The sequence below is a fragment of the Lissotriton vulgaris genome, chromosome 7 (assembly GCF_964263255.1).
Source record: "Lissotriton vulgaris chromosome 7, aLisVul1.2, whole genome shotgun sequence".
NCBI classification, from domain to species: Eukaryota; Metazoa; Chordata; class Amphibia; order Caudata; family Salamandridae; genus Lissotriton; species Lissotriton vulgaris.
The window spans coordinates 624,773,277-624,789,139 of NC_141695.1; positions in this window are offsets into that span (position 1 = coordinate 624,773,277).

Below are 15,863 nucleotides of genomic sequence, written 5' to 3' on the forward strand. Positions count from 1 at the left end.
CAAACAAGCCGATCAGTTTGTTTTCTAGAGATCACGGAACATGGGCAGTCTACACTGTAATATATAAAAGAAATCGGCAATGCTTGAAAATGCAGCTGCCTCAGAAGGACGAGCCATCGGGACCTTCGCACTTGGGATTTATATCTTAGTGTCAGCTGACAAGCTATATGGCGAGCAATAAATAACAAGAGCCATAAAAGTATTAAAAAATACAAGAATCAGTTGAAGTAAAACGTGAAACTAAGGTGGTTTGCAAGCTTGGGATGTGAGAGAGCGCAAACTGACCAAAATGTATAAGTACACCACACTTACACGTAGTAAGCACAAGTCATGAAGAGAAATGCCATGAGTGCTGATAGTACATGCATCTATATTCTGAAATGTGTAGTTAACTTAGAGACTTAAGTAGAAGTGGAACTAATACAGAAATGTGTGAAACTATATGACTTTATTAGACGTGATTAATCCTGAATCCATGTTGTGTAGCTGCTAAAATGTAAGATGGCATGCGGTTAAACGCAGAATGTGGTAGGCCTCAGGGCCAGAGCTGGAGGAGATGGGAAAGGTTTTTCATTTCACAACATGGATTGCACTAATGTTTTAGTAATAACGTTAATGGGCCATGATTTATAGATGTGTTTACCGAATAATAGGATAAGAGTACTAACATGCTATTAATTAATGAAGGAGTTGGATGCTATAATCATTATGAGAAATGCTGTAGGCCTGAAATGTTTTAGCCATTGATTTATGCGTATTGGTCTGGGACGAGAAAGTTGCAAACCCTTTGTTGGAAGTCTATGAGAATTGGGATCTTGGCTGCAGATGTCTGTCTGCAAGAGAAAAGGGGGGATCCAATTATAAATGAAATGAATAGAGGTTTGTTCAGGAGACGGCCCAGACATGGAGGAGGGTTCCGGAATGTTTTAAGGGGTATCAGCGGGCCGGAGAAGAGTCTGAGAAGCAAGGTCAACTCTAACGCACGAGGCCTCGTCATGGAAAAAGCCAGAAGCTACACCACGTGAGGGGCGTCTCACGAGGGGCGTCCCAAATGTTGTTGTGTATTTTGTATTAGGGACAGCACCCCTGGGGGGAGTTAGAGCAGATGCCTGAGGACCCTTTAGAGAGCGGATGGGTAGGCAGTGAGGGGTCATGACTGGAGAACTATAGGTTTTCACAAAGAGACTAAGAGTGGGTGACTCCCCTAGGGAGTCATTCACAGCTGACACCTTTTGTTAGGTTGAGACCTGGTTAAGTAGGGATACCATCTAGTGCAGGGTAGGGACAGCCTAACTTGTATTTTTCCCTCCAGCTTAAATGACGGAGAGACCTCAATACGTGTCAATACTGATAGCCTTATTATTCTTAGAACTTGTACTCGTAGTCTTCGTTGCTCGTCTGAGGGCTTTCAGAGAGCACATGTATGTAGTAGGGCCTGTGTATCTGGTGAATCTCATTCTGAGATGTCTGTATCTGCAGCTTAGTCTGACTATATAATAAATCTTTGAAAGCTAGAAGTTGTTTGTGATCTTTTGGAGCGGAGTCCTTTATTGGGTGAACTAACTTGGTAAGAGATGCATTTTCTTCCCTCAATGACAGGCAACAAAGGTTCAGTCGACCAGATCGGGGTTTTAGATCAATAGTGATAAGGTATCGATCAAAATCTCGCCCTTCCAGTTGGTAGCTATAGAGGATGGTTGCCTTCTTGAGGAAGGTGATCTAGGCCAGGTTAGATTACCCCAAGGCCCCTAGAGATCGATGATCAGAAGAACCGCCCGACGACGAAGGTCCGGATGACGTGAGACAGAAAAGCAGCAGTATCGGTCGAGAGTGAGTATAAAGGGTCATGCGTGCTAGATTGCGGTGTTTTTGTGTTGTATCTATGTTGTAATGTCTGGCGGAGTTGAATGCCTGTAGAGTGACTGTGGAACAGGTTGTGAGCGCGCACAACCGGTAGAAATCTTAAGTTCAAGGAGAGCTTAAGTGGTTCGGGTGTGCCGGACACCCAGAGTAATTGTCAACTAGTGTGAAGGGGGTCATGAGGTACCATTGATCACCCGAAAGACCGAGATAGGGGGAACGTAAGAGTGAGTGTGTGAGTAACGGACGCTGGTCGGAGGTTACTGTGTGTGTAAGAAACCTATCAGAGAGACGATAGACATTTCGTCAGTTGTGTTGACAATTACAGATAGGCTGTGGACGTACAGTCGAGGGAAGTGACCGCTTGGTCGGAAGTAGTCATTTTTCAAAGTATGAATGGGACGAATGCATGACCGGGAGGAGAGTTGAGAAAGGAGGGGTGCTGCTGCGAAGCGGAGACAAGTGACGTCAGAAAGTGCCGCGCTGGGATTGGCCGGCCGGAAAAAGACCGCGCTGCGATAGGCCAGCTAGCAAAGCCGCGCTAGGATTGGTGGATTGTCATCAGGAAGTAAACAGAGTATTGAGGCTGGAATTTGTGCGCATAATCATGAAGTGTTTTAAATGGTTAAGAGCGGTGTTTAAAAGAGAGAGGCGGAGATCTTATGAAGGGGAAGAAGCCCCGCCGGAGGGTACGCCGGCTTATTATATGGCGGCAAATGTTGGGCTCCATACGATAATGTGGATATCAGAGTGGAGTAAGATTACAGAAGGAAATGAGGAACTGACGTTTCCAAAGTATGGGACGTTCAGATTAGAGGTGCTACATAGATTGAAAGCAGTCATGACCTCAATAAGACCCATGCCTAGACCAACCCAGTTTGAAGCTCTCAATGCATGGATTAGGGCAGCGCACGAGAGGAACTTGAATAGACGACAAGAAAGAGTGAAACGATCGGTAAGGGCAGTGCAGGATGCCAAGTGGGATGCGGATGCTAAAAGATGGAGAGTGCATAACATGGAAGTAAATAAATTGTACCCAGTGTTAGAGATGCCCGGGAACAAAAGCCCCCTAGAGGAGGATGACGAGAGCGAGACCGAGGACAGCCTGATAAATAGACTATTGACAGACAGGCCACCCCCGTATAACAGAGCAGGGGGAGAAGTCGAGAATAGTGAGAAAGGGGGGGGCGATGCAGGAGAGCATGGGCCGCTTCCCAGCTCCGAGTGGGATCCCGCCGCGAAGAAAGAACTGTCCCAGCCTAGCCAGGTGCAGCAGGTAGTCGGGAGGTTTGTGGTGCAAAGGGCGCCAGAAACGGAGTGTGCCACATCCTACGCATTACCCGATGCACTACAGGTACCTGTTACCATAGGTCCGATAGTATCGATATATGACCCAGAAAGGGCCAGAGGGGAGGAACGGGTACGGAGGGACAGAGAAAGAGCGGAGATGGCAAGGAGGAATGATACGATCAACTCCCCAAGCCACTTGCCGATGCCAAGAGAGTGGAGCACCCCGGTACACACAGCAGGAGATCCGGGAGGCCATAGATGGCCAGAGGATATGAGGGGATCAGGACGAAAATCCTTTCAGGAATTAAACGAGTACATGAAGAAGTGGGATGAGGCAGTAGAGGCTCACAAGAGCATCATAGCTGCAGAAGCTGGAAGAGAGAGTCAGGATAGCAGAGCCCGGACTCACTGCGGGGCTGAGGAGAGCAGCCCGGAGTGGGACGGGAGGGAGAACAATAGTAGGGGAGTCACCCATTGGGTCCGGAGTGGAGGTAGATCAGACCTGGAAAACGGGGGCCCAGAGAACGGGGGGGCGTCTCGCCCAATACTTAGCGGAGCAGACAGGAGGACTCGGGAGTACAGAGACAGCTTTAAGTGTATCCACTGTGTGCCCGGCAACAGGGAACAGAATGGGGGTTGCGAGAGGTTGCCCCATAGTCCCTGTGATGACGGACATGAGCGTGGTCCAGGGAACATGGGGAACCGAGAAGAGTCATATCAGATACTGAGTGATACCAGACCGAGAGAGAATGGAGACCGGAGGGAGAATAGCAGAGAGGCATACTGCGAAAAGAGAGAAGAGAGAGAGAAGGAGCAAAGTAAGATTGGGGGTAACAGGCCCGTGTTCCATCACCTTCCAAGATCGGATGGCCGAGCATGGGACCTGGAAAAATGGGAACAAGGGAGAGCACTCCTTAACTCTCCCGAACCCAAACGTAGGGCCCGGAGTTGGGATGGGAGAGAACCCTGTGAACCTCCTTCGAAAGAGATATTGCGAGCCGAGATAAAAGCCAAGAGACTCGATGTCGCCAGCTTAAGGTCAGACCTGGATGACATGGTCGATGGTACCCTGCCTTTAGAAAGAATGGAAATGTATGAGCCGGATGAAATACTGTTCATGGCAAAAGACATCACTCGGAAAGCGAGGACAATTCATGAGAAGTTAGTCGAATTAGCAGGCAAATATATGGTGGACCTGTCAAGGACCAAAGCATTACAGGGTAACCACAGGCTACATTACTCAGATCGAGACCTAGATGAGAGGAGAACAATAGGACTGAAAACGCACATAAGGGAACTGATCACGGGAATAAGGACATGGAGGGCATTAGATAAGTGGGAAGAGAGGTGGTCCAAGAAGGAGACCGTCAGGAGAAGCACGCTTAGTGTGACACCAGGAGGACTGCAGGGAATAGAGGCATACCCTTTGCGTGAAGTCGCAAATGGGAACTATGTGCACGTCCCGTGGAGTAGGGGAGACCTAGCTGCCTTTACCACTTCCTTCCCCAAATTGCGGGAAAACCCAGTGGAGTGGTACAAGCAAGTTGAGAGATTCGTAAAAATCTCGAAGGTCCTATGGATAGATTTGAACACGCTGTTTGACATCGTAGTGCCAGGAGATTTGTGGACAGCATGCAAGGTTAGCGCTGAGTGGCCCACAACAGAGCCAGAGAGAGATGCTAAGACTAATGGGCCGTCCGAGATTGTGATGGCAAAATTCGAGAGAGTGATGACATGGCTGAAAGAGAAAGTGCCAATGCAAGACATAGATTGGGTCAAAATAGATCGAACTAGACAGGAACCCAAGGAGACAGTTCATGAATTCTATGAGAGATAGCTGAAGGCGTTTAAACAGTATAGCGGCCTGGATGTAATGGATCCAAAGGACATAGGGCAATTTGTGTCCAAGTTCGTCCTGGGCCTGAGACCGGATATTAGTTTAATGATACAGCAACACTTGATTTGTTGGCAAAACAAACCCCTAGACGAAATACTGAGGTATGCCAGGTACTGCTGTGATGAGATAGATTCCAAGGCCAAGAAGCTAAAAGAGAAACTGATGGTGGTACAGATGCAGGCAGCCGGAAAGGGGGGACAGCAGCAACAGCCGCAAGGAACAGGGACTGGGGGAAAGAAGCAGTACAGCCAGAACAAGGGCAATGAGGAGACCTCCACCTTTAAACCCCGAATAGACATAGCTGCCTTGAAGAAAACAACGCGGTGCCATCAGTGTAACGAGGTGGGGCATTGGAAACGCGAGTGTCCCTACAACGTTGAGATAGGAGAACAGGAGGTAGAGGAGGAAGAGGTCCAGAGTGCGCCTACGAGAGGGGTAACGCAGTACCAGGGAAAGGTGCTCAAAGGGGGGGGGCCTCCTCCCCGAGCCCAGTTTCCCCAACCACCCAGAGTAGGGACGATGGGTAAGACCTATAGACAGATGCCCCTGTTTGTAGGAGGAGAGGAGTGCTATTATGTGGACCCATTAACTGGGCAGAGAGTGGAAAGGGAGGACTGCACCCTCGGGGCAGTCTTGGAGGTGGACCAAAGGGGACCCTATGTGGAGGCCGAAGTGGCAGGGTTCCCCACGACATTTTTAGTAGACACAGGAGCCACTAGATCTACGATTAGATCCGCCGCAGTTCCAGGCCTGCCCATGTCTGGAGAGACTATACAAGTGGTGGGGGTCGCTAACAGGAGAATGACCAGCCCACTGACAGAACCCGTGCAGGTGAAAATAGGGAAGTACAGTGATGAGCACCAGTTTGTGGTTTGCGATTCTAGCCCAGTGTGTCTGCTAGGAAGAGACCTCTTGTGCAAATTAAACTGCACCATATACTGCACTCCACAAGGAGTGGAGGTATTGACTAATGACGATGATGCGGACTTTAAAGTCGCAAATTCCAGAATATGTGTGGAGTTGTATCCCACTCTGACAGTAGATGAGCTCCCCTGGGATTTGAGAGAGACAGTAGCTCCAGAAGTGTGGGATTTCACTGGGGAAGAGATTGGATTGGTCAAGGGGGTGGACCCAGTGAAAATTGTAGTGAAACCGCATGCTGAGTTTCCAAGAACACCCCAATACAAATTGACTCCAGAAACGATTGCAGGTATAAAACCGGTGATCGAGTCCATGATTAAGCAGGGAATATTGAAAGAAATCGTGGGTAGTCCATGTAACTCCCCGATTATGGGTTTGCAGAAACCAAATGGGAAATTCCGGATAGTGCAGGACCTCCGAAAGATTAATAACATAGTCGTTTCATGTTGTCCAGTGGTACCGAATCCATCAGTGATACTGTTTCAGATACCGTTCCAAGCAGAATGGTTCACTGTGATTGATCTTTGCCAGGCCTTCTTTTTGATCCCTTTGGACGAAGAGAGCCATTTTCTTTTCGCATTTAAGCTGGAAGGTCGCGTCCTAACATGGTGTCGTATTCCTCAGGGGTATACAGAGAGCCCATCGATCTTCAACCAGCTTCTGAAGAAAAATCTTGAAAGTCTAGTGCTGCCCCAGAGGTCAGTTCTGGTCCAGTACATAGACGACCTCCTTGTGGCGTCAGAAACAGAGGAAGCTTGCAGGGAGGACTCTATTGCTTTGTTAAATCACCTAGCTGAAAATGGGCACAAGGTGTCCCCGGGAAAGTTACAATACTGCCTGACAGAAGTGCAGTACCTGGGACACAGAATTGAGAAAGGCAAACGAAAAGTGTCACCGGACAGGATAGAGGCCATCATGAAGATGAATGCGCCTAAAACGCAGAGAGAAGTCAGGATGTTTCTAGGGATGGTGGGATATTGCCGACAGTGGATTGCAAACTTTTCACTGAAAGCAAAGCCCTTGCAAAAACTGACGCACAAGGAGGTGAGCGATCCGGTACCATGGGACAAGGACTGTTTGATGGCGTTCCTACAGCTGAGAGAGGACCTATGTCGTGCTCCGGCTTTGGGAATGCCTGATTACGATAAACCATTCTTGCTTTATTGCTGTGAGAGAGAGGGTTGCGCGCTGTCTGTGTTAGTCCAAATTCATGGGAATGCCGGTAGACCAGTCGCATATTTCTCGGCTACTTTAGACCCAGTAGCCGCAGCGTTGCCCGGATGTCTCAAATCCGTTGCCGCAACAGGTGTCAGCATCGAGAGATGTGAGAATATTGTCATGGGGCATCCGTTAGAGGTGCATGTGCCCCACTCTGTTGAATTGTTAATGACCAGGACCAAAACACAGCATCTGACCAACAGTAGACTCACGCGCTATGAGCAAGTTATACTTGCTGCAGAGAACGTGACCCTCAGGAGATGCTCTGTTTTGAATCCTGCCACCTTGATGCCACTCCCAAACGATATTGAGGATGATGATGAATGTACAGACCATGACTGCCTCGATGTGACTGAACTATGCACCAAACCAAGACCCGACATCGTAGATGAGCCATTGACTGACCCAGACGAAATTTTCTTTGTCGATGGCTCATGCGTAAGAGACGAAGTTGGGCAGTTGAGAGCAGCTTACGCTGTTTGTACAATTACTGGAGTTGTGGAAGCTGGATGCCTGGAAGGAGTACACTCCGCTCAGGTAGCTGAGATTATTGCCCTAACGCGTGCTTGCTTGGCAAGCAATCAAATTCGAGTCACCATATACACCGACAGCCAATATGGTTACGGGGTAGTTCATGATTACGGGCAGTTGTGGTCTCAAAGAGGTTTCATGACCTCTTCAGGCTCTCCCATTCGCAATGGAGAGTTTGTGCGCCTGTTGTTAGAGGCGTTGCAATGTCCAGCAGGTATCGCAGTTGTGAAGTGCACCGCACATACCAGAAATATGGACTTCGTGTCACAAGGCAATAGATATGCCGACGAAGTCGCGCGGTATTGCGCGGAACAAGGGTACTCTTTCACAGAGGTGGAAGTGGGTGGAATAAATGTAAGAACTGAATTAGCTATGATACTGGAAACTGTTGACTCTTGGGACGAACTGAAGAGCATGCAAGAAAATGCTCCTGATTTTGAAAAAGAAACATGGGAAAAAGCAGGATGTGTGGTGGGCGAGGCCCATTTCTGGGTCTCACCAGATGGCAGAGCAGTGTTACCCAATGAGATGGTGAGCCCAATGGCTAGACAAATACACGGTCCTGTACACTTAGGAAGAGACGCTATGCTGAGAGTGTTTAGACAGACCTGGTACAATCCTAAGTTCAGAATAGCAGCCGAAGCAGTATGCCAGCGTTGTGTGACCTGTCAGCAGTTGAATGTGGGGAAAAAGACACCAGTTGCATTGAGTCACATTGGGAGGTCAGGGGGTCCCTTCAACCGCATGCAGTTGGATTTTATCGAACTGCCGAGGTGTAACCGCCTCCGTTATATTCTGGTGGTTGTTTGCGTATTCTCCAGATGGGTTGAGGCATACCCTACACGTAGGTGCGACACCCTCACAGTAGCCAAGTTACTGCTTAGGGAGCTTATTCCGCGCTTCGGGGTGCCGGCCTCCTTGGAATCAGATAGGGGAACGCATTTCAACAGCGAGCTTGTGAAGATGATCTGTGCGGCTTTGAACATAGATCAGAAATTACATTGCAGTTATCGACCAGAAGCTTCAGGAATTGTGGAGAAGATAAATGGCACTATCAAGGCCAGAATTGCAAAAGTGTGTTCATCAACATCCTTGAGTTGGCCTGACGCTTTGCCATTGGTCCTTATGAGCCTCCGTAGTACCCCTGATAGAAGAACGGGGCTGTCTCCCCATGAGGTGTTGATGGGGAGAGCAATGAGGTTGCCTTCTGTCCCAACTGCTGCACTGATTAACATCACAGATGATATGATCCTGGACTATAGTAAGGGGCTGTCTGACGCCATTCATTCTGTGTCCCTTCAGGTGCAGGCCGCCGAGGTTCCATCGTGCCCGGTCCCGTGTCATGACCTGTACCCTGGGGACTGGGTCCTGGTGAAAAAACACGTGAGAAGAAGCTGCCTGGATGTTCGTTGGCGTGGGCCCTTCCAGATCATCCTGATCACGAACACGGCTGTGAAGGTGGGAGGCCTGCCCAATTGGATCCACGCGTCACACACGCGGAGGGTTCCAGCACCTCTGGAAGAAACAGCTCCTCTCTCGGATAGACGTCCAGTTGCGGACCGAGAAGCCATAGAGGGGGCCAGCCACGCTGTAGAGGTGCCAGCAGAAGCAGGGAACGAGTCTGACCAAGCTGAGGACGGTCAGTACAACAGCGAAACCGACGACGCTACTGAAGGAGAAAGTAGCTGGGAGTACGAGTCAGACCCTGACAGGTCTGACAGAGATCGTGAACCGACAAGAAGGAGAAGGAGTAGAAGGGTACGTGGAGAAGCTGATTGGCCGCAAAGAAGGAGCTCTAGTCTGAGGTCAACTCCAGAGAGAACCCTTCCTCCGATATCAGAGGACTCAGACCCGGAAGAAGGTGCTCAGGGCGCTGAAGCACCGGACTTGAGAAGGTCAAGAAGAGTGCGTGTGCCTAGCAGAAGATACTCCACCCCTGAGTGGACATATCTGGCGACAAATGTCGTTGAAACCGGAGACAGGGAGGATCCGAGCAGTGGTGGTGTCCAGTTCTGAGCCCATCGTCACAGTGGAAATACGACTGTTGGTACCCGGAGTCGAACAAGAAGGGTCACTAACTTTCATGCTCCCCAGACCTCCCCGCCTCAGCAAGTTAAAGCACATGTTTCTCACAGAATTGCAATTCCCCGATTTTGGTACAAGGATAACAGACCACGAAGAGCATAATCTTCGTCTGGAAATATTGAACTTTGCTGTCGAAGCTGCAGGCACAAGCCTGATCGTGGATGCTTAAAAGACTTTGTAAATAAGCGAGAAGAAAAGAAGATTACCTAGCGCCCAGGAAGCAGAGAATCTTAGGGACCTTCCCTTGAGTTGTTGGAGAAGGGCTAGGGTTGTCTGTATTGAACTGTTAAAGGATTTTTGCGAAGAAGGTTGTCAGCTTCCAGTTGTGTGGTTCTAAGGACTAAAGGAGTAAAAGAGACTGTAAAGGAACGAGAAGGAAAGAACTTTGTGCAGAGACAAGGGAGAGAGCCATACAGTCTGACGAAATGGAAGCCGGCACCCAGAACCGCAGAGCTAAATGTATAATAGGCACACTAATAGTAGGAGTGATAATATTAATAGCTTTAGTAGTAACCGTTTCCTATATAAAGGGACATGAGGAAGAAGCAAGAGTAACTGATGTGAAATCTGTAGAGACGCTTACACCTACCGTTGCTGGTGGGAAAGGGGAAAACACACAAGAGAAAGCGTTATTAGCTGCAGAAGCCCGCAGGTTACACGTAGATGAGTCCCAAGGCGACTTTAGGTCAAATGCTTATGCTAAACTTTTATATGAATACGTGGATGCCATGGAGGTTAAGGACTGCTATGTCTGCATGCAGTTGCCGGCGTCTGTAGATGAAGGCATTCGATATCATCACCTCCCGCTGACATATGGCATTACATGTAGCTTATTGCTTAGTATATTTTATGGGAGAGATAGTTTTGAATACTATTTCTCCAATTATGACTCAGTGTTACCAGAAGTCCCGAATTATAAGCAGATGAACAAATGGGACTACTGGAAGAGTGAAGACAGATTGGCCAAGTTCTTCATTCCTTGGATTACCTTAGATACTTCACATGCCCGAAGAAACAATCTGACATGTAAGGTGTCAGAAGTCGAGAAGAAATTCATAGGGCAAGTAGATGATCGAAACAGGAGACAAAAGATTTTGAAAAAATCAGGACAATGGAAAACAGATTGGACCGAAGAAGAGAAGGCACACAAGAGGAAGGGTAGTAGTGGTCCAATAGCTTTAGATAGAACGCAGAGAGGAAAGTTATGTCTTCATAGAGCCAAAACGTATTATGAAAACGTATACGTGGGAGAAGTTAGCTGTGAACATGCTTTCAATCTAGAGTACTATACAAAGGATTTCTTGAAGGGAATGCAAGTGATTCCAAATGTGTATTTTGTATGTGGAAGAAATGCCTACGTGAGACTACCTGACAACTGGTATGGCTCATGTTACTTGGCAATTATCTTCCCCAAAATATATCATGCCCAGGACTTAGAGATCATCGAGGGCAAGGCATCATCGAGAGGAAGGAGAGATGTGGGAGATGTAGAAATGGTTGGAGATGTCTTTGGAGCCGTGTTCCCTCTTTTGGGACTAATCCTGAATGATGTTAAGATTAGACGACTGGCAACAGTCGTAGACAGGTTGTCTGCCAGCACTGCTCAGTCCTTAATGCTGGTAGAAGGAGAGATGCAATCGATAAGGGCTATGGTTCTCCAGAACCGTCTTGCCTTAGACGTCCTGCTAGCAAAAGAGGGCGGAGTCTGTAAGGCTTTGAAGGTCCAGGAATGTTGCACTTACATTCCAGACAATTCAAAGCCCCTTGAGAAGGTTATTAGGAACATAACTGATATTCACAAGGAGATCGAAGACCTGAGTAGAGAAAATGTCTGGGAAAAGGTGGGCCACGGAATGAGTGAAGCTGGAGGTTGGCTCACCACGTTAGGCAAAAGCTTTGTGTGGTATATACTGAAACCTATCATCATAATATTGATCTGTGGGATCGTGTTGTGGGGATTGGTGAGGGTATTCAAATGGTACAGAGTAAGAAGGTCAGAGAAAGCACAGAGAGAACAGCTGCAGAGATTGGCTGCCATACAAGACAGTCAGTACAGGAGTCTGAGGGCTCTGGAAACGCAAAAACGAGTTATGCTAGCAATCACTGCAGTTTAAATGATTGGTGATGACCCCGAGAGGTCATCAAAGGGGGGAACTGAGAGAGCGCAAACTGACCAAAATGTATAAGTACACCACACTTACACGTAGTAAGCACAAGTCATGAAGAGAAATGCCATGAGTGCTGATAGTACATGCATCTATATTCTGAAATGTGTAGTTAACTTAGAGACTTAAGTAGAAGTGGAACTAATACAGAAATGTGTGAAACTATATGACTTTATTAGACGTGATTAATCCTGAATCCATGTTGTGTAGCTGCTAAAATGTAAGATGGCATGCGGTTAAACGCAGAATGTGGTAGGCCTCAGGGCCAGAGCTGGAGGAGATGGGAAAGGTTTTTCATTTCACAACATGGATTGCACTAATGTTTTAGTAATAACGTTAATGGGCCATGATTTATAGATGTGTTTACCGAATAATAGGATAAGAGTACTAACATGCTATTAATTAATGAAGGAGTTGGATGCTATAATCATTATGAGAAATGCTGTAGGCCTGAAATGTTTTAGCCATTGATTTATGCGTATTGGTCTGGGACGAGAAAGTTGCAAACCCTTTGTTGGAAGTCTATGAGAATTGGGATCTTGGCTGCAGATGTCTGTCTGCAAGAGAAAAGGGGGGATCCAATTATAAATGAAATGAATAGAGGTTTGTTCAGGAGACGGCCCAGACATGGAGGAGGGTTCCGGAATGTTTTAAGGGGTATCAGCGGGCCGGAGAAGAGTCTGAGAAGCAAGGTCAACTCTAACGCACGAGGCCTCGTCATGGAAAAAGCCAGAAGCTACACCACGTGAGGGGCGTCTCACGAGGGGCGTCCCAAATGTTGTTGTGTATTTTGTATTAGGGACAGCACCCCTGGGGGGAGTTAGAGCAGATGCCTGAGGACCCTTTAGAGAGCGGATGGGTAGGCAGTGAGGGGTCATGACTGGAGAACTATAGGTTTTCACAAAGAGACTAAGAGTGGGTGACTCCCCTAGGGAGTCATTCACAGCTGACACCTTTTGTTAGGTTGAGACCTGGTTAAGTAGGGATACCATCTAGTGCAGGGTAGGGACAGCCTAACTTGTATTTTTCCCTCCAGCTTAAATGACGGAGAGACCTCAATACGTGTCAATACTGATAGCCTTATTATTCTTAGAACTTGTACTCGTAGTCTTCGTTGCTCGTCTGAGGGCTTTCAGAGAGCACATGTATGTAGTAGGGCCTGTGTATCTGGTGAATCTCATTCTGAGATGTCTGTATCTGCAGCTTAGTCTGACTATATAATAAATCTTTGAAAGCTAGAAGTTGTTTGTGATCTTTTGGAGCGGAGTCCTTTATTGGGTGAACTAACTTGGTAAGAGATGCATTTTCTTCCCTCAATGACAGGCAACAAAAGTTCAGTCGATCAGATCGGGGTTTTAGATCAATAGTGATAAGGTATCGATCAAAATCTCGCCCTTCCAGTTGTTAACTAGTGGTTAACACAATATTCCGTTTTTCATAAAAGAAGGGACATGTTGCTGTACAGAAAATCAAGACATGCGGTTTGAGAACATCGCTAAAACGCCTTTTTTAAATTTCCTCCTTCCAAAATAACCAGCAAGGTACGTAGGACGAACAGCAGCATTTACTAGCTAAAGAGTTGCAGCGCATTATTTGGACACTACTGCTACAGGTTTCACACAAGTGCTTACAAAGTTGAATGAACGGTACAAGCTCCAAACAGGAGAGTCGCTCGCTCACTGGGGGGGGGGGGGGATAATACCACAGGCCAAATTACTGTCAGAAGCACCAGTGTGAGTTCTTGTGTGCAGAAAATCCAGCAGGGCATGCGGTAATTAAAGACAGCTACACCTGCATGGATGACGTACCTGAAAGCAACAGAGGGCAAAACAGACTAGACTGTTGACTAGACCTCTGTGTCTGACCGCATCACATATGCAAGCCAATGCGAGGCATCGTTTGACGCATGTAACAGCGGCTTCATGGTTAGACCTACGGGGTACCTGAAAAGAAGATAGGTTGTGTTGCGCAAGTAGTCCATAAGGGGAGCGCATTAAAATTGCATGACGTGCAAGGATACCAACACAGAGGATACCTAAATAAAGACCGCAATCCGAAAGGGGCGAGTGTTGGGTAGTGAGGTGTGGGGACAGCCACAAGGGGAAGGCATTAACAAAAGCATGTAGGCTCCCGGTGCTCAAGTATTCACACATGGCGTCCTTGCAGTGCCGATGACCGGCCGTGGGGTGCCGTGTTGATAAACTTACAGGCGCACGAGGGTGAAATGAAATAATAATTAAAAAAACGCGAGTTTTGCGCACGCACGCGCACGACAAAAAACTGTGCTGTGCACGTCGAGTGCGCGCTTGTGCCCGTGATAGTAAGCTGGTCGCCCGGATAGTAGCACTTTCCCAAGCAGCTTACTAAAGTCTCGGCCAGGGCAGCGCATGTGCTGGATCAGGCCAAAAGAGGAAGCGAGTTCCCGATTCTCTCCGCATTACCTGAGAACGAATGAGCCATCAGTTTTTCCCTTTTGAAGGAAGGGGGCTCAAGCAGTAACATTTTGGCATTCCGAGAAGGTCTTGAGCCTCCAGACAATTTCAGTTTGTTCGCCAGATAGCCAGGGGAGGAAGAGTGCAAAGCTTTGTGGGTGATGCATGCCGTTTTGTAAATAGCTCTAGCCTTGATGGGAAGCCATCAGCGAGAAGACAGGATAGGAGTGATGTGGTCACTTCGTTTGGACCCTGAAATGAAGTGAGCTGCTGAATGGAGGAGGGTTTGAGGGGGGAGAGGTGAGATTTGGTAAGGCCAGTCAGAAGAGAATTACAATAATTCAGTCTAGAGAGAACTTGCGATTGGACCAAGGTTTTTAAGTCTTTCTCTGGGAAGAACCAACGTATCCCCCATAGAAGGCGCAGCTGATAACGTGCGCTCTTGGCAATGGAGTTGATGTGTGAGATTAGGTTGAGTCTTTTGTCAAGTATGACACCTAGGGATTTAGCGCAGTCGACAATGATTGGTTAACTGTTGAGTAAATTCTACTGATTCATCCAGGATTGAACAGGAGGCGGGGAGAGAGAGCTAGATAGGAGGAGGAATTCAGTTTTGTAGGAATTGAGAATGAGTTGGTGAACTAACATCTAGTTGTGAATAGAGTTGACAGAAGAGTTGAGTAGTGAGAGATCTTGAGAGGAAGACACCTTGAGGTAGATTTGGGTGTCATCCGCATAGAGATGGTAGAGGATTCCAAATTTGCTTAGGAGGTTCCCTAATGGTTCCAGGAAGAGATTAAACAGAGTGGGAGCAAGGATAGAACCTTGAGGGACGCCTTGACCAACCACCAGATGAGACGAGAGACTGTTCGCAATCTTGATCATTTGGGATCTGTCCGAAAGGAATGAGGCAAACCATTTGAGTACTGTGCCTTCCACGCCCATTCTCTGTTGAAGAATGTTAAGGAGGGTGTTGTGATTAACAGTGTCAAAGGCTGCAGAGAAGTCAGGAAGAATCAGAAGGCACGATTCCCCTGAATCGAGTATATGCAGTGCATCATCGATCACTCGCAGCAGGGCTGTTTCGGTGCTGCAATTTTGAATAAAGCCACACTGGAACATGTTAAGGAGATTATTGTCCATAATGTGTTGGGAAAGTTGTTTTGCAACACATTTTTCTGTGATCTTAAAAGAAAAGGGAGATTGGTGATGGGGTGGAAGTTATTGCGGTCGTTCGCATCTGCAGAGGTTTTTTTTAGAAGGGGGTAACCTGTCCTGTTTTGAGGACAACTGGGAGGGATCCTTGACGGAGGAAGAGATTAACTAGCCTGGTCGAGTAGGAGAGAGTATTGGTATAGAAATCAATAGGGATGACACTGGCTATGGGGTCAGAAGAACGGTTGGGGGGTTTGGTTTTGAGGATGCATTTGAGGAGATCATTTTCCGAGATGGCGGCAAAGTTCT